Source organism: Podarcis cretensis (assembly GCF_951804945.1).
Source record: "Podarcis cretensis genome assembly, chromosome: 5".
Classification (NCBI taxonomy): domain Eukaryota; kingdom Metazoa; phylum Chordata; class Lepidosauria; order Squamata; family Lacertidae; genus Podarcis; species Podarcis cretensis.
The window spans coordinates 51,565,028-51,591,976 of NC_137174.1; positions in this window are offsets into that span (position 1 = coordinate 51,565,028).

Here is a 26,949-nt window from a genome sequence, read left to right on the forward strand (position 1 = left end):
GCGGGAAGGTAAATGGTGTTTCCGTGTGCTGCTCTGGTTCGCCAGAAGCGGCCTAGTCATGCTGGCCACATGATCCGGAAGCTGTACGCCGGCTCCCTTGGCCAATAAAGCGAGATGAGCGCTGCAACCCCAGAGTCTTCCGTGACTGGACCTAATGGTCAGGGGTCCCTTTACCTTTACCTTACTTACCTGATACTAGGCTTTCAAATAAGTGTAGTAATAAGGACAGAGGGAACAGAAAGTTGGATACTGTCCCTGTGAGAACAGGATGCTGAGTTACATGAACTTTGGTCTCATCAGGCAGGGCTCTTATGTTTCTATCTGCTTTTTTGTGAGACAGGAGCAAAACCAAGAAAGGGCACAATTAAAGTTGGCAGATGTGTTTCTCTGTATGTCGAAATGGATTTCCTTTTGGGGTGATTTCTATGCAAAAGCACAATATAAACATTCACTGAAACAGAGATGTTTCTTGTTCTGCTTGTTCTCCAGAAGCAGCTCTGTATCTCCAGAGGTGTGGTCCTCCACATCATTCCCAACAACATCAGAACAACCACAGCTTCCATACCCCTGCTGCATCTTATAAACAAATGTGTCAAATAATGGCAGGTCTCATCAGTGAAGGCAGATTTGGTCTCTCTTCTATCTCTTTAAGGGATGCAAGTGGCGCTGTGGGTTAAACCTCAGTGCCTAGGACCTGCCGATCGAAAGGTCGGCGGTTCGAATCCCCGCGGCGGGGTGAGCTCCCGTCGTTCAGTCCCAGCTCCTGCCTACCTAGCAGTTTGAAAGCACCCCTAAGTGCAAGTAGATAAATAGGGACTGCTTTCTAGTGGGAAGGTAAACGGTGTTTCCGTGTGCGGCACTGGTGTTGGCTCGCCAGATGCAGCTTCGTCACGCTGGCCACGTGACCCGGAAGTGTCTCCGGACAGCGCCGGCTCCCGGCCTCTTGAGCGAGACGAGCACACAACCCTAGAGTCGGTCACGACTGGCCCTGATGGGCAGGGGTACCTTTACCTTTACCTTTATCTCTTTAAGAGGCCACACTGTAGAGTCCCTATTGGCTTCATACCTACCCCATTTCGCTGTGTGTTGACAAGGCATGACAATCACCACCTTCTGCTTCAGATGGCAACAACTGATTACAAAAAACAACCAAAGCTTTCGAGAGGAAATATTCATAAAATCAGGATACACCATCTCCAGCTTGGACTAATGTCTCAGAGGAAGAGGAACATCTTCCTGCAACAAGGAGAGTCAGATGAAGGCGTGGAGGGCAGGGTTCCCCCTCTTTGCCACACATGCATATTCCTGGAGAGCTAGTGTGAGTAGTGGTTACAGTACTGGATTAAGGCCAGGGAGATCCAGGTTTAAGGCCTCACTCAACTGCAAAGTTCACCAGGAGATCTTGGAGCAATTGCGCGCTCTCTCTCTCTCTCAGCCTAGCCTAACCTAACCTTATAGGGTGGTTGTAACGATAAAATTGAGTGGACAGAAAACCCTAACACTACCCTGAACTCTTCGGAAATGTGATGGAATAAACATTTCAGAAATAAATACCCACGAATTATGGGTTGTAGGATTACCATATTTCAGGAGGTAAAAATCTGTTGAGCTTTTTTAGGGCAATCGCCCTAAAACCCCTGAACAACCCCTGAACAGGAGCCCAGGTCGCCAGAGCCCAAGCCTGAACCAGAACCGCATGCATGCATGCACACCTACACACAAACTCAAAATCCAGGCCATTTGCTTTAAAATGTAAAATTCCCCCCGAATGAGCATGTAGGACCCCCAAAAGAGGACATGTCCAGGAATTCCCTGACGTATGGCAACCCTATGTAGACAAGGCAAAGCAGGATCAGCAGTGTCCTCTGCTTGCTCAGAGTAGTGAGCAAGCCTAACCCGCAATCCTTTATAAGCTGGCAGGGAATATCAATTTATCAGCTCTGCCTGACTGTATTGTGATTAAAAGGCTTACTTTGGCCAGAAGTGAGTGGTGGCACATAAGGTAAGTCTCCCTCAGCTCACAGGTTCTGAACCTGATTCTTGACACAAGTTGACAGGAAAGCCTTTATTGGTCCGATTGATCATTCGAGAGAGAAATTTAGATTTTTCTGTGGTTTAATTAAAATATATCATAAGCCTTTATTTGATCCGTTTCTCTGTTACTGTTGTTACTTCCTCCAGATCTGATTATCTCTGCCCATGAAAGTGCTAAGTGGCCTGTAAAACAGTTATTGCTATATCGGTTCCTTCTAAAGGCAGTTTATCAAAACAATGGCAATAGTAGTTTATATATAGTATTAGTATCATCCGCCATCACCCAGCCTGGAATTCCAAGCATGTTCTGACCTTCAAATTGATCTCAAAGCAAAGTATGCTCCTTTCCCATGCATGCCACACTTCTTCTGCACTTCAACAATGAGACTGCTTCACCCAAAGCCACATGGTGCTAGAAATTCAGAATCTTGTGACTGAAGTACCGGTCTCTTTGATTATATCAAGCGACTTAATTCCCCCAATAGGCCAATATAAAAGTAGAAAGGTTTAAGAGAAGGAGAACAATTATTGGGAGTTAGTTCCCGAGCAGAAGCCATACCGAGCAACAGCACACACACGCACGCACGCACGCACGCGCACACACGCACACGCGCGCGCACACACACACACACACACAGTGTGCCCCCTTCCTCCATCTTGCCTTTTCAGATCCTCACATGAGACACTGTGTGTACGTGCCAAAACCTGTTCACTTGCTGTAACCGTTTGTGGGCCAGCAAAAGTGGTTTGATAATAGAACCGTGAAAGGCAGCCTTATCTTTTGCACCACAGTTTGTTTTCGGGGAAGAGAAATTAGCTGCGTCACTGCTGGATTCAGCATGTTGTTATTAGCCTAGTTCGTGGACTTTTTTCTGAAGTTTGTAGTCATGGGGAGAATTCTGATCTGGTCCTGGGTGACGGAGTATGTCTTTACACCTCTGAAATCTAGCTGTATCGAGATGTCAGATATTCTAGTTGATTTAGAATTTGAGAGAAAGTGGAAAGAAAAGTAACTGAAGAGGCATGTTGAGGTGTTGGTGGGTTTTCCACAACAGTTACTTTCTTAGACTCTGCCACTCCAATGATCCAATTAAAACCCGGTTAGCTCAGCTGGCTGTTGGCATAGCATTCACCAGCATAGCCTGTCTGGCAGGTATGGTGGCACCCAAAGCAAATCCTCTGGCTCTCTCAGGAAGTGGCCTAATAAGGATCTATCTGGTTGCATACACACCATACATTTAAAGCACACTCACCCACCCGCAGATGATCCTGGGAACTGTAATTTGTCAAGGGTGCTGGAAATTGTAACTGTGTGAAGTAAACTACAATCTGGTGGGGGTGCTTTAACTACTATGTGTGTACGCAGCACCAGTGCTTTTTTTCCTGGGGGAATCAGGGGTACACATACCCCTAAACATTTTGTGAATCTAAGTTTGGCCTCATTGAGGGGCAGTATTTCAATATGAGTAGGAAAATGAGAGTAACCCTAAACATTTTTTTTTTAGATAAAAAGCACTGCGCAGCCCTATGATTTTGGTTTAACTGCTGAGGCTTTCTCTCAAAGTTATTGCAGACTGTAGTTTGATGATGGCCATAATAATTCTCCATTAGAGATTCCAGTCCCTCCTTTCAAACTGCACCTCTTATGAGGTTTATTGGCTGCTGAGACCGTTGGTAAGATTTGTATGTATTCTGTGTCGTTTTGTGTCATTTCATTATCAGTTTTAACAGGGAGAGCACCTTACTTAATCGCTATGCTTTTATAAATGTGGCATGCATTCTTCTTATCTGCCTTCCTATCAGCCAAAGATATGCTTTTACCATTGTTAAGGAGACAAAGCAACAGTCAGCAAAGGGCAAAAAAGAAATCCCACACGCTCAGAAATAATTCTCTTTTGTGTGAACTAAGCAGAATGACTTCAAATCCATGTTTTACATCAATACAAACATTGCTAAAATACTGGAAAACGCCTCACAAACAAAATTTCCCAATAATTTAAACTATCGCTCCTCCTGAGAGCTAACTCATATGGTGCATGTTGCCAGGATTGTAGCCAAGGTGGGGCCACTGAGAAACAAGAAGTTTCAGGATACTTGGGGAGAATCCCAAGGTTTGCAGAAGTACAAAAAATATTTTTAAAACCCCTAAACAGTCCAAATAGGATTAAGTGTGGAATGCAGAAGGACAGTATGAAAAGAAATACAAAAGGTTATGCCAATGAAGTGGAATGCCCCATTTGGATGGAATGACTGAACAGGGGCACTCCTTTAAAGAGGCAAGATGCATTGCAACATTGGGTTGTGGATTCTGTTTGTAGGGTTACAGTTTCCATTCTACGCTTAGAACTATGACCAAAGCCGAGTCCAAAGCTCAAATGCAAATTCCTCCTGTAGGAAACTTGCTGAAGAACATCCCTTCTTATTTGCTTTCCTGACTGTTCTGTACTCCAACAGTGAAGGTAAAGGTAAAGGGACCCCTGACCATTAGGTCCAGTCGTGGCCGACTCTGGGGTTGCGGCGGTCATCTCGCTTTATTGGCTGAGGGAGCCAGCCTACAGCTTCCGGGTCATGTGTCCAGCATGACTAAGCCACTTCTGGCGAACCAGAGCAGCGCACGGAAATGCCGTTTACCTTCCCGCTGGAGTGGTACCTATTTATCTACTTGCACTTTGATGTGCTTTTGAACTGCTAGGTTGGAAAGAACAGGGACCAAGCAACGGGAGCTCACCCCGTCACGGATATTCAAACCGCCGACCTTCTAATCGGCAAGCCCTAGGCTCAGTACAAAGGTGCTATTATTGTCAGTCTTTTCTATAGTTTTTGGTGGTAGAAACCAGTGCTGCATTATGTACTTTTTCTGCATATTCTTTCCTTCTGACTTCACTGTTTCCTCACCCCATATGGTGTGTGTGTATTCCCCTGCCCCCACCTGCAACTCAGGATAGCACTTCATACATAATCTAATGAAATGAATTTCAGTCCTCAAAAGCTTATTTTTTAATCGTTAAGGTGCCAGATAATGTTTTCCTTGCATTTGTGCATAATATTCTCCACACCAAGACCAGGGCGGCTATTCTCCTGGCTTCAGAGGGTAGGACCCAAACCAATGGATTCAAATTGCAGGAAATGAGATTCCAATCCTGCATTGCAGTGGGTTCGACTAGATGACCCTTGGGTCCCTTTCCAACCCTACAATTCTTTTATTCTGTTCTAAACACTCATATTCTGCCAATTAACCCATCTGCTTTTGCTCATCAAACACTTCATGTTACAGCTTTCTAACAAACAGTTTATCATACCTTGGGATGGTTGGCAGGTATTGTACTGCCAAGATACAATCATCTGTCTGTGTGTGTGTGTGTGTGTGTGTGTGCGCGCGCGTGCGTGCGTGCGTGTGCATGTATTTTACTGGAAGAGCTGAATTATATTTAAATATGCCAGCATATGAGACCACAGCCCATTTTATTGCATGAATCAGATACAAATGAGCTGTCCCAAGGGATGACCTGAACAACAATATAAAAACAGTGGTATTTACTTCCCTATTAAAAAAGCAACTTGGCAAACATCACAGGGTTGGGATTCCTAATCAAAAGAGATTCCTTGCTCCACTACCAATGGGGATTTTTATTTTTTATTTTTATGAGATGGGCTGGACTTCCCACCTTCCTGTTCAGGGAAGAAGGGTTCTTCCCACCTACACCTCGCAGGCCACAATCTTGGTAGCTGCTGCACCCAATTTCTTTGGAAACTCTGTCCTCAAAAGTCCCACCCCAGCCTCTCCAACCCTTCTAGAAAGTTCCAGCTGCTTACTGTATCATGTTCACAGAAAAGTATCAGAGGTTCCCAATCTGCTCTTGTTTAAAAAGCAAGCCAAGGCATGTGATTTATTTAGTCATTCATTCATATTTTTTTATTCCACTCTTCCTCCAAAATGAGTTTAGGCAAACACTCCTGTGGCAAAAAATAAAATAAAATGAGAAACAAAAGCATTTGAAACAAAAACAATCAGACATCTAAAATAAATTTAGGAACAGGTGTAACCGAATCATATCCCTTGGATAGGCCAGTTGAAACAGAAAAGTTTTCAGCAAGTGCCTTAAAAACTACAGTGGTGGTGTGTGTGCCTGATGTCAATCGGCAGGGAGTTCCAAAGAAGAGAGGTTTCCATGTTAAAGGAATTTTAAGAATGGCATAATATACTGATGGGAACAGGAATAAACAGTAGAAATTCCTTCTGCCTAGACAAACGCCACTAGCTTTGCCCCACAGGTTGGCTTCCTGGGTAAGTGGCAGCCTTGTTTTAGTAGATTTCTTAAAAATATATGGCAGTTTCCCAAACAGATTGTGAACTGCCAAGTACGGGACACAGATCAGAGAGCCACAATGTTTAGAGCATGGACGGAATCCTCAAATTTGGCAGCTTGCCAATACCTGCAAGTAAATTGCATAACCATCTACACAACAGGTGCAGAGAAAAGGGAAGTATCCTGGGCAAATCCAAGCAATCAGAGGTTAGGGAACTGTAGAACAGAACTCGGAAACAATAGCCTTCCTATCTTCAGTAAGACAATGAGGCTGTTGAGAATATTTGGCTCCCTTTAGCACCCATAAAGGGACGCAGGTGGCGCTGTGGGTAAAAGCCTCAGCGCCTAGGGCTTGCCGATCGAAAGGTCGGCGGTTCGAATAAGTAGTGCTAAACAGAAGTCAAGGATAGAAAGAAGATAGGAAATTGGGCAGAGGGAGGATTTGTTTCGGTTTGCATTTTAAGAACCTACAAAATGCAGCTCCCCTTCAAAATCTGCACACTTCTGAATGTTTTGGTTCTTGAGCCAAAAGATGTGTACATTTTAATGTAAATCAGTATGTAAACTGCTTAGGAGCTTTGATGAGTAAGTGGTATACAAACCCCATGAAATGAATGAAAAAATTAAATTGGGCAAATTAAAGGAAAATGTTCATAACAATGGCTTTATTACTGAAAATAACATACAAAAATGCATTAGCTTAGAAAAAACTGCATACATGAATGTATGTATTTGGAGAAGTGTGCACTAAAGTGCTGATTAATGTTGAGTACTTTCTTTTTTAAAAAAATAAGTTTAAGATTGGGAATATGAGAAGTTGGCAGATTTGTTCATCCATAGTGGAGCATTAGAGAAAGCAGTATGGACTGCTTCACCTCAATGTGCACTGTGTAATGGACATTGTCCATAATGTGAAAGCTACCCAAGTACATGAAGTACAGATAGGAGATCATTTCAACATCTAACACCCCCCCCACCCATAAAACTCAGGCAGCTGCTGATCGAGCTCCCTGAACGCAATGATTTCACCATCTATCAACTCATTTCTGTTTGCACAATAAGAGCAAAAACCTCAAGCTGATGTCAGCAGAACTGAATTACAAGTAACTGTCATGCATACACAGAAATGTTGTGTTGTTCTTTTCTTAAAAATTTCCTTAAAAGTTTATTGTTCTTTAAGGTTCTTTAAGGTCATTGTAGACAAATTCCACTGTTAGGGATAGTGCTCAGGTGTTACTACTTCTGAATAGCAGTAGTTATGTTATCACCTCTTTTGACCTTTGAAACCATCCTTTTCAGATGATCCCTTGAAGGGAAGTTTTTAATGTGTGACATTTTAATGTATTTTTAATCTTTGTTGGAAGCCGCCCAGGGTGGCTGGGGAGACCCAGTCAGATGGACGGGGTACAAATAAATTGTTGTTGTTGTTGTGTTTTCACGTGACACATTTTTACCCTCTGAGTCTCCTGCTCAGCCCAGTGAGGAACTGGAATCTGCCTGAAGCAGCAACTGAAGATAATTCAGGGAGAGCATGCCTGTTTGGTGGAGACTGTGTGTGTGTGTTTGGATAGATGAGAGAAGAGGGGTGTTTATAAGATAGGGAATTTGCCATGGGCATTGTTTCCTAGATCCTTAATTCATTTACTGATTTGTTTTATAGTGACTAACTTGCACAATTTTATTCGGTTACCTACTTTGCATCAATTTTGAGTTCTTTCATGGATTCATATGATTTTACTGCCTGTATCTTGGCTCATTTCATGGGCTTTTAGTTCTTTGTCATGGACTCACTGCCTTTCAAAATACTATTGGCCTCATTGTTCCTCATTTATGAAATGGGTACATGTTTTCTATGATGTCTCAAATACTTAATTCCTTAATAATATGCTGCAAGCACATGTCACTTTGGTTTCACCTGCATGAATTCTTTTCATTCTTCCGTCTTGCTGGTTACACTGTTGGGAGTCTGGATTGTGTAAGAATGACCTCTGTTGGCCTTGCGCCATGTATTGATGTAGGGCTAAGTGGTAAATGCCTAGTAAAGTACAACAACTGTTGTACTTGGACACCAACTGAAGATGACTTAAATGCAGAAGACACATATCTGCCATCTACTTCCTCAAAAAAATATCTGGAAGCAGGATCCTACACTAGTTGCATTTCACACGACTGTATCTACCCAGATAAATATAAAATATCATCAGAGCTGCCCTCTAGTCCCTACAGAACTGTAGGATTGCTGAGTTGTGTGTACTTTGTATTCAGGTATCTGAACACAGTGCAAAAAAGTATCATAAGCGGCACCTTTCAGCAGCTTGAGGATTAGACTTCAGTTCAGTGTTGTACATAGGTGATATATTAAAACTAAATGGAGGACCCTGCACTTCTTGCTTCATTCCTACAAACATGAAAACTCCCCTGAATTACCTTCTATGCCAAATATTTGTGACTGAAAACAAATTTATTTGGAATGTGACACACCCACTAGACATGTCTGAAGAGTAGGCAGAAACCACAGCATTCAGACTTGCCTAAGGGCGGGCCTTCCCTGAAAATGCGATGGGACACAAGTTGACTTCCTTTTATAGCTCTTCTTCCTTGCCCAGACGTCATGTGAAGTAAGGTGACCAGCAGGTAAACATGGACAGGATAAGTTGTTTAGAAACAGGAAATTGATCAGGCACAGCTCTGTGTATGTATGCATATAACGGCGGAGATTTCATCACAACTATGGGTAAGCATAGGAGCTCCTCCTCCCACTTTGTATATACAATACATGCAGGGCTGGATTTAGGTTTGATGAGGCCCTAAGCTACCGAAGGTAATGGGGCCCTTTATATGTCCACCTGTCCTTTGTCAATAACAAATTGTCGGTGTTTTTTGTGTTGAATATATGCTATATGGTAATTTATGGACCTAATAGGTATCTAAAGCCATTTGCACATAACAAATAGGAGCCTACACAACACAAAACATTGTTGCTGTATGTAGGTTTTATTTTATTTGTTTATCTATTTTAGAAATGTACATCCAGGTTTTTTTCCCTTTAATTTTTTTGGGGTCCCCCAAGAGAGTGGGGTCCTAAGCTATAGCTTGTTTAACTTATATGTAAATCCAGCACTGACATGGTCCCCTCCCTACACTGGAAGCCCATCAGTTTTTTTCCTCTCTGATGGCCAAACTGGCAGAGGAATCCAACCCTCCCTTTGCCCCAGGCTGTGTGTGTTGGATTGGGTGGAGCTTGCCCCTCAGCCCAGCCTCCAACACCCTTCTGTCACCTGTGAAGTGACACCGAGAGCACCCTGCTGGTGCAGAGCTCCCTCCCTCCCCCCCCTCAAATGTGCAGGTGGAGACAAGAATCTTCCTGCTCCTCAGCTTCCTCCCTGACAACCATGCCCTCTAACTAACAACCAGCCTTATGCACCCTTTCTGTAACTTATTTCTTGCATTTATATCCCACCTCCCACCAACACCCAAGGAGCTCAAGGCTATGTACATGGTACTCCCCCTCCTCGTCTAATCCCAACAACCTTGTGAGGTAGGCAAGGCTGAGAGGCATTGACTGGCCCAAGATCACCCAGTGAGTTTCATAGCCAAGTGGGGATTCAACACTGGTCTCCCAGGTCTTAGTCTAACACTCTAACCAATACACCACCTCTCTCTACACACAAACACATACCAGCTGTAAGTTTAAGCAGAAGGACAGGGCAGGAAAGACGCTGCTTAACTACTTTTTCTCCTGGATACTCCCCTCCTCCCCCTGTTACTTTTCCCCACATCTTGTGGCCAACCAGTTCCCTATGGGATGCCATAAGCATGACCTGATCACAACAGAACTCTCCCCACTTGCGTTTTACAGCAACTGGTATAGCATCCTGCCTCCAGCAGATAACAGCCATTGTGGTCAGATAAAATGGAGACTATTCTGGCAGCAGAACCCCAACCCTATTTACTGGCCATGGGCTTCTCCAAAGAGCACTGGGAATCAATTTCCTTGGTGGTATTTAGAAATCCCCAGATGAGACACCTTGAAGTTCTGCAGACATTGTTGGGAACCAGGGCAATTAAACCAGACTTAAATGAGGGCAGTGGGATATAAAGGAGGACAAAACCACTGGAGGGAGCTTTGTAGAAAATGAATGTCTGCAAGTGCAGCTTGTCATACAGGGGTCAGAAAAGTTGCACCTGCTGAAATGTCCTCTGTCAAAGGGACACAGGAGCCTTGCTCACCTTTGGCACTGTATCAATTCCCCCCTCCCCAAGTTTAAAGGTGTAGTGTAGATGTACTTGCAGCCTCTTTGAACTCATGGGAGCAACTCTTCCACTCTCTTTTAATAGCTTGTAGTGAGGACTCTTGCGTTTCTATCTGAATAGCGGGGAAAAGCTTTGCCTGCTAAAGTTCTGCTCCTTAGTTATTTTTATTTGACAAATGTATAAACTGCTTCACAGCCTGGGACCATCAAAGCAGTGTCAGAGAATACAAAATACCAAAGAAACCGCATTAAAAACTATTAAAGCCATTTCTACATGGGAGCACCACCGGGGGGGGGGAGTAACTACCCTGGGAGACTGAGATTCTTCCATCGTCATCGTTTACAAAACATTTACTCACTCTCATTTTAACACATACATGCATTGAGTGTAGAGCACACTTTGTCCTTATGGAGAAATGTATTCGGATGTATAGAAAATGGCAGCTCATCTTCAGCTATGCCTCAGAATCAGTAGTTCACAACTTTTACCTTACCAGTCCACAAAATCCTGGCATTGCAAGGGGCACAAGAAAATTGCAGGCTTTACTCAAACACAATTTCCAAAGGGAGTGGGAGAAATAACTAAAATGATTGTAGTGGAAACCATGGATTTAATGGCAGATTGTTTTTAGTTACAAGACCTTGATTAGAATCTCTAGAGCAGGCATAGGCAAACTCGGCCCGCCAGATGTTTTGGGGCTACAACTCCCATGATCCCTAGCTAACAGGACCAGTGGTCAGGGATGATGGAAATTTAGTCCCAAAATATCTGGAGGGCTGAGTTTGCCTATGCCTGCTCTAGAGAATATAGAACCCTAGAGATCATACTGGAGCCTTAATACAAATTAACCAGAAGTTCAGGTAAACAGGAATGCTAGCATTTGCACTTTGTTTACAATGCCACTGGAGGTGAACTTAGGTCAAATACCAAAGACTATGATGGTTTCATTGTTTTTCAGGCTTAATGCTTTCTTATGTCTGAGTCATGCCTACTTGAGGTGCCACATACCTTGCCTTGTTGGCAGCACCTGGGTCCCACATTCACCTTGATGATTCTCTCTTCTCACCGATATCTGAGAGTGAGTGAGTGATTCGTCTACTTTAAAACCTCCACAACAGACTAACAGATGAATTTCCCCTTAGCAATGTGCCACAAACAGATAGCAGGAAGTATTACAGGCTGGTGCATGATGCGGAAGAGCAAGTTTAATAAAACACACCCAGATGGCTCAGGATTGCCCTGGAGGATGCTCGTGTTATTAGTCAGTGCACCTCTAGGCTAAAGATAGCTGCAGTTCTACAGGTTTATTCTGTAATGGAAAGAAGAAGATTCAGGTACCAGAAGGGTCAGAATTTAACCATCAGCACATGGGCTCCATAGGCTGACAGGGAGCCAGAGAACTTACTTGGGTTAATAGCCAAGAGGATGGGGTGTAGGACGAATAGGAAAATTACTGGATCAGAATTTTCATCTCTCATGGAGTGTGTGCACAAAAGAAACCAGTATTTTCAGTCCTACTATCATCACACCAGATTTTGGTTTAGCAGTAGTGATATCCAATGTAAATCAGGATAGGATTCTCATGCCTTTAATAGTTGTGTAGAAGAGCTTTATTAAATGTACCCCCTTTATGACAAACTTCCCTTCCCCACATGCCATTTTTAGCAATCATCATCTTTAAGGATGGGACACTCATCTATTTGGTTTTTTTTTTCTTATTTGTTTAAAAGGCTTAAAAACTGCTTTTCAGAAAAATTGCCTCAAAAAATGGTTTACAATCACTAAAATACACTAGGGGTATCCTTCTACTACCAGACATTGAAACAAACCTAGAGTATCATAGGAGTAAACCAGCATCAAACACGGCCCAACCATTCTAATCCAACATCTGACCTCACATTTTAATCCTTTTAAAAAGTAAGTCTTCAAAGCTCATTTAAAAGTGGTTGACAATGGGGCTTGTCTGACTTTGCCCAGAACTGGGACACCAAAGAAAAGGTCCTGGCACGTATTCCTGCCGCCAATTGAAGAAAATATCCTGGCCCTTTCTCAGAAATCCTGGTGAACACCAATGTCACCACCATCTTGCTGAGGCCCATGCGCCTTGGCAAGACCCATTGGAGCTTACACTTTGACGGCCCCCCCTGCAAAGTTCATTGCCACTTGATCCCCCGTCAGTGAGACATTGAATTCAGATGATTTTCCCAATACACGGTTACAAATGAAACAAATCAGGTTACAGTATGCAGCAATTTACCAACCAGCCTTTCCGAACACTCTGGGAGAATGTTTCTGTGGAACAGTACTTTTGAAAGAAAGAATCTCCTCAGCAGCTTCTACTTTTAGAAATATATCAACTAGCATTTTTTATCCCTAAGTAAGGATATTCTTCCCATCACTACTTCATTTTATAGATAGGTAAACCATTCTGAAGGAATTCTGTTGAATGATCCATTCATTCTATATATTGGGGACAGGGAGAGGGAATTATTCCCAAAAGCTACTAAAGGGGTATCATTTTTACAACCCCTACTGCCTGACCTCTAAGGGCTCATCCACCCCCCAGATTTTGATCATATTGTTGATTTCGTTGTTCTGGAGCTGTGCCTTGCAAAAATCCGGTCTTCCTCATTGAGTCAGATCTTATTAGATGTGCAGAAAAATCTGAAGAGAGATTTTGCTAAATGAGCTTTAATTCAGTGGGTAAAAATGGATTTTCGTAAGGTTCAGAGACGGAAGAAGGAGACAAGCTCTGGGCTTGGGAGAATTAATTGGTACACAACATGATAAAAATGCAGATCCAGCACAAGTGTGGATGAGCCCTAGGTTGTCCATCACCAGCTTCCTGTAACTGGGAATCATTATCCTAGCAAAGACCCAGAAGAGACAAAGTTTTCTGTCCTCTGTGATGCCTCTCCCTTCCTGGCCATTTGTTGGGTCCTAATGCACACCTGGTTCACTTTTGGCATCTCTTTCCTCCCAAAAATTAAATCATCTGGCTACCCCACAGGCACGTCTGTGAACTTCTTGGCAGGCCTGACACCACCTCCACTCCTGAGGGGATAAGAGGTAAAAAGGAAATGTAGCTAAACAATTTTTTTTTACTACCTGTGCATTCTGATTGATGTACAGAAAAGCACATGAATCTGACCTTTGAAGAGTTTGTAAGTAAACCATTTTTAAACTTACCAGACATGTGGTTTTATCCTATGCTGTGGGAAGACAGAAACTTCTGAAAGAAATGTTTTAAGGGGCTTTTTGGAACTCACTTTAAAGGGCATATTTTCAAAGTTTTACAGCCTAGATTTCCATGCTTTATGTTGCTGCATATTTTGTGACTTTACATCTTTGCTAAGGTTATCTCACCAAAGAGTACTTGCCCCAAACTTGTATCTTGGCAATATGTTCTTTTCTCCTGAACCAAGAAAGACTTGCTTTGCTTTTTCACTTGTTAGATTTCTTAGAAACCTACTCTAAATTCAACAGTAAAAACTGTGTTACAAATCTCAACTCATGCCTCATTCTTTTTAAAAATAGTTCTTTCCCTCATATGGTGTTAGTAAAGTTCCTTACTACACCCCATGCCTCAAAAAGAAAAAAAGGGAAAAAAAGAAAAGAAAAAAAAGGGGGGAGTGAAAAATTAGAGAGAGTTTTCACACATCATTACTTTTCCTGGTTTGATCTGGTTAGCTTATTCCAAAACTCTGAGTTCAATAAAGCAGAACTTGGACGGTTGACAGACAACATCTTATTTTAGTTATTTTTCAGCATATGGGTGATGGGGTTTAGTGTGTTGTGCAGAGTCTAGATACAAAAGCAACTTTAGCCACTCACGTGTTTCTTAAAATGAAGTATTTTTTTTCTATTTACTTTCATTTTTATATATATTTTCCTTTCAAAAGGATTCTGTGTAGTATTTCCCAGCCAGCCCAAGCCGACGTCCAATTTGGACATGAACTGAATTCTTCTAGTTGAGAAACATGCCAAATGCCTACTGAATGCTAATACCTCCATTATGCCTTGCAGACCTTTTTCTCCCTGGCCAACTGATCTGTTAGCTAGGAAATGGGTAGTCCAAGGTATGGGTAACTGATTTTCAGTACAAACTTTCAGTCGCTAGGTTTTAATCCAGCTTTGGTCAACAATACCCTTCTGCTAAGGTGTGTGTTTGTTGTTGTTGTTGTTGTTGTTGTTGTTGTTGTTGTTGTTACAATTATATCCCACATTTCCTCCAAGTAGCTCAGGAGGCACACATGGTTCCCCTCCCCCAATTCCTCCTAAAAGGTAAAGGTATAGGGACCCCTGACCATTAGGTCCAGTTGTGACTGACTCTGGGGTTGTGGCGCTCATCTCGCTTTATTGGCCAAGGGAGCCGGTGTACAGCTTCTGGGTCATATGGCCAGCATGACTAAGCTGCTTCTGGCGAACCAGAGCAGTGCACGGAAACGCCATTTACCTTCCCGCCAGAGTGGTACCTATTTATCTACTTGCACTTTGACGTGCTTTCAAACGGCTAGGTTGGCAGGAACAGGGACCGAGCAACAGGAGCTCACCCCGTCGTAGGGATTCAAACCACCCACCTTCTGATCAGCAAGTCCTAGGCTCTGTGGTTTAACCCACAGCGCCACCTGCGTCCCACAATTCCTCCTTAGGGTGGAATATAAATGGAGTAATTAAATTTATCCTCACATCAGCCCTGTGAGGTAGTCTAGGCCAAAGGTCACCCAGTGAGGTTTTTGGCTGATTGAGGATTTGAAGCTTGGACTCCTTACTCCAACACTCTGCCCACTACACTACACTGGCTCATATGAAAACACAGGGATAAAGATGTAGCAGAGCAGCTGCCTGAGTGTCATTTCCAAATTTCCCTCCTCAGTTCTCAGATGGCTTTGCTGCAGCTTCCATTCCCCTACTCCCAGTCAATTCTGGTTCAAGATATTTTGCTGCTGGAAGCAGAACCCAAATAGTGCCTCCTCCCAAGACTTCAGTGCTGCACCATTCAGATATTAATTTCTGCCTTCATCTATCCCTTAGGGACTGGCACTCCTAATTATCCATCCATCCTCTCTTAGGTCCCCTGTGCTAAGCTATATAGGCACAAAGCAAGCGCTGAGGAGGCAAGGAGGTAGCAACAGTCTGAGAACAGCTTGGACTTCACTCGGGCAGTAAGTTGCACAAATTTAGAAGCGAAGTCACAGGATGAGGCTTTAATGCATGAGGTGGAGCCCATCAAGGCACTGTAGATAGTGACTATTATAACTTTCTTTTTTAAAAAATAAAGGCTTACTGTCTATGGATGCAAAGTAATCAAACACGCATTCAGGTTTGCTAAGGTTTTATCCCATTGTAGTTCCTGAGGAGAAGGCTTATATGTTGGCCGCTGGCCCCTCAAACTCCTTTCCAGCTTTATGAAAGAAATGGCATGCTTAGAAACCATAAATTCCAATGGCAAGCAGGTGCCGAGGGGTCCGTGCTAGCAATTCAAATATAGAGATGTGCGAGTGCTTCTTTGCCCCTCCCCTCCATTGCCAAATCTTTCAACAAAAATTAGAGTCACGTTACAAGTTAATGAACCAACTTATATTCCCCTTTGAACATTACAGGTGGCTGAACACACTTGCCACATAATGCGCGAAGTGATTCTGAGGCAGCAGGGAGAGCTGGCTAGGATTTCAAGTCAAGCTGTTGTCTTTCTGGATTTATCGTTCCGCCGTAAATATTTGCTCTGGGTCAAAACTTGGCACTACAAAGGCTCAGCTTCAAAATGAATCTCAACAACAAAAACAAACCAACTTGTTCTGTCATCTTTTAAAGCTGAAGGAATAGAGAAACAAGTTTTCGAGTTTTGGATAGGATGCCTATCGTTTGCATGCCAGAAGCTAAAGAAATAACCTTGTTTATGGGAAAGAGCATTTCTCGAGCCAATAGAATTTTAATAGGAACCAGGCTTTATTGATGGATTTGCTTTTCCTTGCACTTTAAAAAAAAAATAATTGCACCAAGTTTTAAAATGCAATGTTTGCACATTAAAAATGTTTTTCCAGAATACCTTTATTGGCCATATACATGATTTGCTTTGCAGCCTCTGTCCATTTCAGGCAATATAAGTTTACACTTGACTAGAGAGAACTGGGCCATTCTCCATTACAGCTGCTTAGATGACATTCTTGGTACAGTATATATGTCTGCACAGAGGGCTATATACATGTGCAGAGGTCAGGGGCATAGCCAGTGGGTGTGATCCTGATCCCTGCATCATATGTTGATTCTATACAAATTTGTTTTGTGTGAACAGAGTCACTTGATCTAATTTAATGTCTGAAGAAGTAGTAAATTTGAAGAGGCAAAGTGAGTGAAAAAAGACCCCCTGGAGATGTATCCAAAATAGTGCTAAGTAACTCATTTCATCAGTGCAAAGATTTATGCTCAAGTTTAACTTGAACTCCCTCCATGCACTCTCTAAATCTGTTCTGAGGGTTGCCCAGCCTAACCCTCTGGAGGTGATTTGGGGAGGGTGTGGGGAGAGGAGAGCAGAGGGGGGCAAGTTCTGTTGTGCAAACATGTGTTTGTGTGGTTGGAATGTGTTTGTTGGATACTGCCTATACCCCTGGTCTCTCTGAAAAGAGATGCAAAAGGAAATTGGGTGACCACTCACAAACGAGGAAACACATGACCAGAATAGAGGACAAAAGAGGATACAGCTTTTTATAAAAAATTGCATAAAATTTGCATGCTTCTTAATATCTGCAAATTTAATAATGATTACTATAATTTAAATAGAAATATATATTGTCATAGTGGGAATGATTGTGTCCAGGTGGTCTGTTTGTCTGCCCAGTTTGCTCTCCAGATGCTCACTGATAATGGGCAACTTCAAAGCCCCATATGTCCTGTCTTATTTTTTATCTTAAAACCGGACTTGGACCAGACAGCCCTTCTAACACAAGACATCTTCAAACAGAAGAATGCCTTCAAACTGAGGATTGTCCTGTGTAAAGTGGGACACACAGCCAACCAAAATGGAAACGTAAGTAAACTCTGCAGACTTTAATTTGCAACATTTAGTTTACTGAGATTTGTTGACAGATATGGTTAAAACAACAGTTTGAACTGATGTATGTATGTATGTATATATATATGTATTTTATTATTATTATTTTTGCGCTACGTATTATTAAATGGATTGAAATATATAGCTAGTTCTACACCATACTATTAAAGCACATTCAATGCATATCACATCCTCTAAAGAATCATGGGAACTGTAGTTTCTCCCTGACAAAGGTACACTTCTCAACACCCTTCCGAAACTACAATTCCCAGGATTATTTGCAGGAAGTTATGTCCTTAAATGCACAGCATGGAACTGTCCACTGAAGCATAGTTTAAATGATTCACTGATGACTTAAACTCTGTCTGGTCTCTCTGTTACAGTGAATCTTTCAAAATTAGCTCTAGGGTAGAACAGCATCTTTTAAAAGGGATTAGTTTGATAATGTTTTATGTTGTGTTAAGGGTTATGGTTATGATTTGCATGTGCTCCTTCATCTTAAAGCAAACAGTTCATAAAGAAACACATCTTGGAGTGCTTAATCCTGGCAGAACTTTTGGTCCTTCATTTCTGTTTATGTAAAGAGGTGTTACTACGGATCAAATCATTATTGGTGCTTTTCATTCTGTTATAGATCACAATCAGTATGTTGTCAAGAACGCACAAATATTTTTCAATATTAAGTGTTAAAGAAATATTGATGTTACTCAGTGTTGGACATCATTTACCCCTCCATGTTCAAGTATTTCTGCCCTCTGCCTTTCTGCAGTTCTTTGTATAACTTGTTTATAATAATGTTGTGCAGCACCCAAGTCTCTGAGCAGTGTGAGATTACAGCAAATTCTGGCCTCCAACTCAGGTTCTGTCCTTCTAACTATTTAAGAACTGGAAGAGAGGCTCCACCCCATTTATTATCTTGGCAAGAAGTCCCCTTTCCTTTGTTCTGTTAATGGCCCATCACCCAGGTGATCACCTCATCAGAAAGCCAGGCTGGCTTGATCAGCTTTTAACATTTGCTAGGATTATGGTGGCCTGGCACCCACAAACTCAAAACAAAAACTTCTACAATTCAGTTCTTGCTGCCTGACAATCATAGGCTAAATCTCCATCTCTAAACTGCAGTGATGCAGCTTGGTAACTTTAGGAACAGAGGAAGTTCTCTTATACTGAGTCAGAACATTGGTCCATCTAGCACTACTGAGCTACAGCCCTTCCCTATTAGACCCTGAACTTAATGGAGGTGCGGAGGGAGGCTTTTGATGGCCATATTATCGTCTTCCAAAGCAACTAATCAATTCCCAATTTAAGAATGGAAAGTGAAATACTGGTGGACAACAAAAGAGGTTTAAAGATGCTCTCAAGGCAAATATTTAAAAATGTGGTATAAGCACAGATAACTGGGAAACACTGGCCTGTGAACACTCCAAATGGAGAACAGCCTTTACCAAAGGTGTCATGGATTTGAAGATGCACAAACTCAGGGTGAAAAGGATAAACAAGCTAAGAGGAAGGCATGTTTGGCAAACCCTCACTGTGACCAACTCCCCCCTGGAAACCTATGTCCCCACTGTGGAAGGACGTATGGATCCATAATTTGCCTCCACAGTCACTTATGGACTCACTATTAAGACCGTGTAAGACAATCTTACACAGCTACGAGTGATTGCCAAAGAATAGGCTTCAGCTGTGAAGCGCATAATACCATCTCTTTTCTTTCCATTCCCTCCTCCATCAAATGCTTTTGCAACTGCTTCTGTTTCAATACGTTAGAGCAAAAAAACACAACCAACCAGTTTACCATCTCTGATTAAAAGAACTACTTTGAACATGTGCAATTTCACATTTAAAACTCACTTGCCGCATTTTTCGCCCTATAGGACGCACTTTTTCCCCTCCAAAAATGAAGGGGAAATGTGTGTGCATCCTATGGGGTGAATGCAGACTTTCGCTGAAGCCTGGAGAGCGAGAGGGGTCGGTGCGCACCGACCCCTCATGCTCTCCAGGCTTCAGGAGAGCCGCAGAGCCAGCCCCACAAGGTCGGGGGACAGCGGGGAGGCGGAACGCCGCCATCCCGCTGTCTCCCGATGTGGTTTGGAGGCTGACGGCGGGGAGACGCGTGCTTCTCCCCGCCGCCAGCCCCGCAAGCTCCGGGGACAGCTGGGAGGCGCAGTGCGTCCTCCCGCTATCCCCGGACCTGGTCTGCAGGCGGGCGGTGGGGAGAAGAGCGCTTCTCCCTGCTGCCTGCCCCGCAAGCGCCTGGGGGGGGGGAAATAATTTTTTTTCTTTATTTCCCCCCAAAAAAACTTGGTGCGTCCTATGGGCCGGTGCGTCCTATGGGGCGAAAAATATGGTAAATCACAGCAGTACCATGACTCCAGGAAAAAATGAGTTTAATTCTGCTGCTCCTATCACCTTTTGCTTTCTGGGTTGTCATTGGATGGCACCTGGAAGTCATGAAGCCTTGGACACCCAGCCCTAGCTGCGTCATTGGCACTAGGCAATTGCCACTAGGCGTTGGCCCACTTTACTTTCTCCTAGTCTCCCATGGATGGAAAACACCACAGGGTTAGGTTCTCTCTCAACTCACATTCACTTCCCCAGCCTTCTCGTGGAACAAGTGGTGGTTGGCCAATGCAGGGGAGAAATCTCAGTTCCAGCCTAACAAATGACCTCAGGAACGAGGCAACAGGCTGCCTTTTCCAGGTGGCCAGAACAGACAAAGACAGAAAATGTACTACAAAGTGTGTTCCACAATAAAAAAGATTAGGAGTACCTTAAACAACCACAGGAGATGCCTGTAATAATTCAGAACTCTCAATGGGAAAGTTTACTGCAGGATATAGGCAGTTAAAATAAACGTAGGAGCACTTTCCAAGTAAAACCTGCAGTAAATAGCAGTATAAACAGATCCATAAACAGCATCATCATATTTATTATTAATACAGAATTGTATGCTTATATCCTGCACATAGATAAATTACCCTCACTTTTTTTCAATGCAAGGGGTCCCCACAGGTTCAGAATGCAATTGTTCTTCACAAGACTTGACTTTGTTACTCTCTTGCGTATATTACAATATCAGTGAATGATAGCCTGGGAGGCCTTTTAAAGAAGAGTATAAACTTACAGCAGAGGTCCAACAGCTGCCTCCTTGCTCCTGCTCACAGCAGCCCACAGGAAGAAGATAACTTCTCCACACCCAAGTAAGGATAGACACAAGCTTTATAGGCCCAGGCAGGCTATGTCACATGGGAACACAGGTGGTTGGTATTAACCATTGTCTGGGAACACAGGAGACTGGTATTAACCATTAATTCCCATTCTAGTTATGCATGGGGCCTGTGGATACTTCAAAGTGTGTGAAACACATATGAATTCAGTGCTACTGCTGCTACCATTTAGGTGGGGGGCATCTTGACCATCAATATGCTGCAAGTAGGGCTTCCACACCAGCTCACCTTTTTGGGTCAATACACATGGGTAGTAGCCACTGATAGCTTTTTCCTCCATGAGGAGGAGTGTTCAAATGTTAGAGACGGATTGTAGCTTAGAGGCAAGCCATGTACTTTGCATACTCCAGGCTCCATATCTCATGAAACAGGATTTCAGTTAGGAGGGCTGGGTCAGTAAGCCCTCCATTCCTGAGGCCTTTGAGAGTTGCAGTCAGTCAGAATAGACATTGCAGGCCAGAAGGACCAACAGTCTGTTGCAGTGGCATATAGTGTGGGGGGCCCAGGGGGGCCATGGCCCCAGATGCAAAATTCTAAAGGGGCACCTCCATGCAGTTTTATCCTCAGTCTATCAATAGCTGGGATTTCTAATGGCAGGAAGGGCTGGCGAAGAACTATGTAGGCTCACCACCTGGAAGGCGGAAACTGAGAAAAGCATTGAGAAAAAAATGTTTTATCTAATGTAATCCATTCACTTGTGAGTTAGCTTTTGTTTCCTAATGACACCATCTTGCAGGTGAAAAAGAGTTGATACAACAGACCATGGCAGTGTTTTCACAGTCTCCAAGTCTGCAGTGTCAACAGCTACATTCATTTTTTAAACCTGCTTGCATCCAGTTTTATCAACGAAGTATTGTTTAATTAAGTTCCAAAACATAAGATGCTTACCTCACTGGCCTGCTAATTTATCTTTTCCATTCAACCTGCTTTTGTAACTACCAGTAGTGTAGTGGAATAGGGGTGGGTTTGGACAAAGTTCTGCCACTTCTTTCAAAGCAGGGATAATGATGTCATCTCCTGGGGCACTATTTGCCAATCCTCTGCATGCCAAATAAATAGGCTTTTCTCAGAGAGAAACTCACCAAATACAGCAGACAAGGGAAGCTAAAGCTGTTTGCAATTTAGGCAGCCCTCACTTGCTATTGCCTTTGTGAGGATATTACAGTAGTTGGATACAGGGCAGCCCATGTTGCGAGTTAGCAGGTTCATCAAGGGACCTGTATTAGACACTTGGTGCTGTTATTACATTTAAAGCCCCTTACAGCTTGGGATACAAATAGCCGAAGGAACATATTTTCCTGTATAGTATCAGACTACCCATGTCTCAAGTTCTAGGGTTGGGGCCCTTCTCTGGTGGTCTTTCTGAGCAGAGGTATGCTCTATAAGTACAGAGGAAAGGACCTTTTCTGGAATGTTCTCCTCAAAGAGGGGAGACTGGGACTAACCTTACCATCTCCTAGTCTGAACCCCTCCCATTGCTGCCACAGCCATTTCTAACCATCTGAGGATGTTCTGCCTTAGATTTATAGGAAAGGCATCTCCTCCAGACAAAATGATATAAACAGTATATATGTTCACAATCTCCATAATTTTCATTGCATAAACAGGGCACATTTTCCTTTGTTATAGAATGGTCTGCAACGGAGAAATGGGTCCATCCATGCACTGGGAAAGGACAAAAAATTATTCCGATGATAGCCCCTCATGTCTCATGAGGTGCTGCTCTTGAAGGGCCTGACCTTATGAGTGGAGATAAAGAGGAGGAAGCTGCTGCTTGGATGGTTGAGCTTGCAAAAACCCTCCCTTGTATATAAGCAAACATCTACTTGCACCAGTCTGGATCTTGACCACTGAAACATTTGCAATAAAAAGTGACTTTTAAACACAGGATTACAATGATTTAGATAATTATAAACTGTGGATGAGAACTATTTGAATTATGGGATGGTTCTTTGCTATCATTAGGCTGAGTTCAGTACAGGTTGTTCCAATGCAGGGAACTATCTAAGAACGAGATCGGCAAGAGGGCAGAGGGCAATTTTTTGTCTTGAGGGTCACACTGCCTGTTTTAAACATAAAAGCAGGCTGTGTCTGTGAATCCATATACTCTCTTTCCAAAACACACTTTTATGTGTGTAATATATGTACCCGTTGCCTTCCTAGCACCAGTTTGTTTAAAATATGTGCCCAGGAACTACAAACGGAATCCTATTACAGGAATGGGTGTGGGCACTCTTGGGAAACATCTCAGAACATCCTTTACTGGTTGTCATAACTTCATAGCTGGACTATAGCTAAACAAAAGCACACCAGGGTAAACTTGTTAACAGTCTGTTCAAGGGTTGTAAGAGCCCAGTTGTAAAATTCCAGCTATTGATTGATTGGTTGAGAATAAATAAATAAAACTCTATTTCATGATGAGAAAATCGTTTGCAAAATGTACCTGATTTGCAGATCAAAAAGATAAAAGGGAATTGAATGAAGTAGACATGAAATGCCAAGATCTTTCCTGCAACCAGGTTGCAGCTCACTTAAAAACTAGCCTCTGATACAGGCTGCTGTCCTGACTGGGTGAGGGGTGCAGAACCTGTGACCCTCAAGTTGTTGTTGGACCACAACGCTCATCATCCCTGTCTATCAGCCATGCTGGCTGGGACTGATGGGAGCAGGAGCCCAACAACATCCATTGGACCACAGGCAGGAGCAGCCAGTGCCAAGCTACCCTCCTGACATTGGTGTCACTGCTGCATACCAGGATGGTGCAAGGACAGGGCAGCTGCAAAATCAGGGCTGGTAGAGCCAATACCATGCTCCTGTTGGTGCACTTTCACACACCCTGATCTTGCCACCACCCTGCTCTCACACTGTCCAGATACATAGCAGTGCCTTTGATACCTGGCCACAGGTTGCCCATCCCTCGACTAGTGCTTCACTAGCCTGGAATGGCACTAGTCAAGGAATTCCTGCAGTGCTCATCCTTCTGGGGCTGTCCCAGTATACATAAACAGTAAGCCCTCAACTTATGTGGGGGTTACATTCCAGGGATTGTGCCTAAAGCCAAAATTGTGTGTGGTCAAAACATATTGGGTTCAATAGCAGGTGGGATTGCCGGTCTTTCCCCCCAGAAACCTGCACCCTTTAATTTTTTTTTGCTATGTACATAAAGCTGAATGTGCACAAGTTAAATGTGCGTAAGTTGCCAGCTTACTTTATGTGACCGTCAAACTCTGAAAAGTGGTGATGGAGCTCTGGAATGATAATGTGAACCTGTCCAATTGCTGGTCTTTGCTGTGAGTAGGACTGTGCGTGGCTTGAATGCCCACTCTGTTTAGATAGTTTGCCCTGACATGAACTGAGCTAGAAATAAAAGCCCAGCAGTGAAAGGACTCATTGCTATGTATATGAAAGCATTAACATCACCACAAATACTCTCAGGTCACATGGCTGAAAACTCTTAACACAAGTAGTTCTGAGCCACATGAAGGGGAGTGTTCCTCCCAATGCAGGATTAAATTTCATCAGAGTTACAAAATACACTTGAAAAACACAGGTGTGTTTATGTTTGCTTTGCAAAAAGAAAGAAAAATGACTCCAACTTCTTAGAATCTTAAGTCAGTCTCTGAAATCCTTTGCTTTTCTTATATGAAGCCACTTGCAGTTAGATTCAGGGTTTCAAAAATTTGGGCTTGTCCACATTTGAGCATTGTTTTGAGCTACTTAATATAACACATACTTAATATATACTACTTGAACTGGGCTTCAGAAATTCTAATACATGCATGGAAGTCTGGAACAAATTGCCGTACTCTCAGTGCCACAAACGGTTGCTGGAAATGGGGGCGTGGTCAATCCAAACACCTTTTACCTATTACTACCGTAATTTTAGAGCAAAAGTCTGCTGTGAAATTTGATAAGGATATTAGAATTTTCCAGCAACAATCCCATGAGGTAGGGAGAAGAGATATTGCCCACTGACTTTCCCAAATAATATTCCAGTTGGGAGTTCTCATGTGGTCATAAGAGAAGAATTCTAGAAGCAAATTGCCACATCCTCAAAGAAAGGGGAAAGGAAGTTCCCGTGAGAGTTCAAAATCAAATAAGATTCTGAAACTCACTTTATAAAGAAAGTTAGATAAAAAGAACAGGGAGAGAATCCATAAGATGTCCCTTTATTTAATTGTTTCTAACCAGTCTTAGCTCAATAAATGACTAACTTGGCCTATATGATGACTCCCATGAGTATGTTATTCTCCATATACTCTATTGAAATGTTGCAGGATGGAGATGTAAATTGGAGGGCCCTGTTTGTTTGTTTTTTAATACCTCCAGCCCTTTGGCATTATTGCCATTCTAGATGGCTATTGGCAGTCAGCTTTGTCTCTGTTCAGGGCTGCAGAACGACAGAAGCACCAGCACCAAAATCCAGAAATTTGGCTGGGATAGTTGAGACTGGCTCACATGTATTTTTATATAGGTAGTTCTACTTAGTTATGGGGGAGGCCTTTTTATTTCCATATGCTGTGTGAAATTTTAATGTTTTATATTTATTTTTATCTGTTCCCTCCTCATAGTAATAATAATTGTATTATATTATTAATAAAAAATCTGTTAATCTACTTTCCCCATGCACATATTTATATTTATATTTATATATTAAGAGCAACTGCGGTCTTTCCCATGCATATTAATAGGTATTACTTTCTGTGTTTGCCCCCACTTTCTTATTTGTTTATTCTATTATGCTAATTAAATACTGATAGGACATGTGCACAGATAGCCTGCGTGCATACCTTGTTATTTATTTATTTCACCACCCAGTAAGTTCCCCAAAGCACAAAGACAGTTGTGAAAACTCAGCACACACTTTTGCAATTTTCTGGTTTTGTGCAAATCTGAAGAATCAAAATATATAATAATATATATAATCAATCAATCAATCATTCTTTATTATGGTCCAGAGACCCAACAAATCATTACAAATCAATACACAATTCATACAGCCTACCTCCAGGTTAAACAAGCATTTTGTTTAGAATATAGGGCTCATTTGTTCTTGCAACCACCGATAAAAACTTTGCCACTGCTAACGTTCTAGCATTTGTCCGGTCTTCCAGTAGGAACCTGACATAGTGAGCCTCTGATTTTCCCAGGAAAGGTAGTATCAGTTCAGCCCTGGCCTGCTCATATTTTGCACAATACAACAAAATATGTTTTATGGAATCAATGTCTTGAACACACGAGCAAAGTCTGTCCTGGTAGGGAACTCCTCTCAACCTGCCATCCAACACTGCAGAGGGAAAGACATTTAGTCTGGCTTTGGTGAAAAGCCTTTGGTAGTTTGGTACTGTCAGATTTTTAATGTAAGATGTAAACTTAAAGACATACCCATATTGAACTCCTACTGCCAGCGGACTACAGACTGTGTGTGATTGAGATCGCAAGTCACTGTGTGCATTATCCCATAATCTTTGCTTTAAAATCTTTTGGGCGCCTTCATAACCCAGGTAATACAGTTGGGGGGGGGGGGAGACAGACCAATAGAGGTGGCTTTTTATATAAATATATAAGACTATGTTCTGCCTTTCAGGAGCACACCAGCTGGAAAAGAAATGAAAATGAAACTGTAAATTTTCAGCATACACTTTTCAGATTGCTTTGCAGTATTTGGTGTAGACATTTTTAATGTGGCTTGCTTCTGCGATTTTCTGGTTTTGAGGGATCCAGATGACATGATTGGCCAAGTTGCAGAAGAGCTAGGAGGGATGAAAAAGAATATTATCATCACTGTCAGTAATGAAAGCACTGGACATGGAAGGAGGAGTAGCAGGAAATGACAACTGATCCACCCACCCAAAAACACAGAAACAAGTGGTCTGCAACTCAAAGTGGAACAATTTGGAGGCCAGTTCCTTCTACCTTGTTGGATTATCCTATATCAAACTAATTAACAGGGGCAAAGCATTGATATTGTTGTTGCTTGAGGGTATTCTCATGCGGACTACACAAATTAAATGAAAATGCAAACAGCTGCAAACACATAGCAAACTCTGGTGTGGACAAGCCCCAAATCTGT